The sequence below is a fragment of the Octopus sinensis genome, linkage group LG2 (assembly GCF_006345805.1).
Source record: "Octopus sinensis linkage group LG2, ASM634580v1, whole genome shotgun sequence".
Taxonomy (NCBI): domain Eukaryota; kingdom Metazoa; phylum Mollusca; class Cephalopoda; order Octopoda; family Octopodidae; genus Octopus; species Octopus sinensis.
Genome location: NC_042998.1, coordinates 111,722,482 through 111,722,832, shown reverse-complemented (window position 1 = coordinate 111,722,832; position 351 = coordinate 111,722,482).

The window sequence follows — 351 nt, the reverse complement described above, 5'->3', positions numbered from 1 at the left end:
ACGTAAAGGGACACAACTTAATACTGCAAAATATTTCGTCTGTCTTTCTACAGAATATATGAATTATTAGTAGTTTCTGATAGAAGTACAAAGCTATTTATTAGGGAAGAGTTGTAGCAATTATGCTGTCCTCAGTAATTCATTGGTATTCCTTTTGCTGATTTCGGAAGAAAGAGGCACGACTGCAGCAAATTATGTTTTCCAATATTACTGGCACAGGGCCAGTAATTTTGAGTGGTATTTTATTTTATTCCAGGAGGGATGAAAGGCAAAGCTAACCTTAGCAAAATTTGAACTCACTATGTAAAGAACCAGCACAAAAATACTGCGAAGCATTTTCCCCAACGTTAT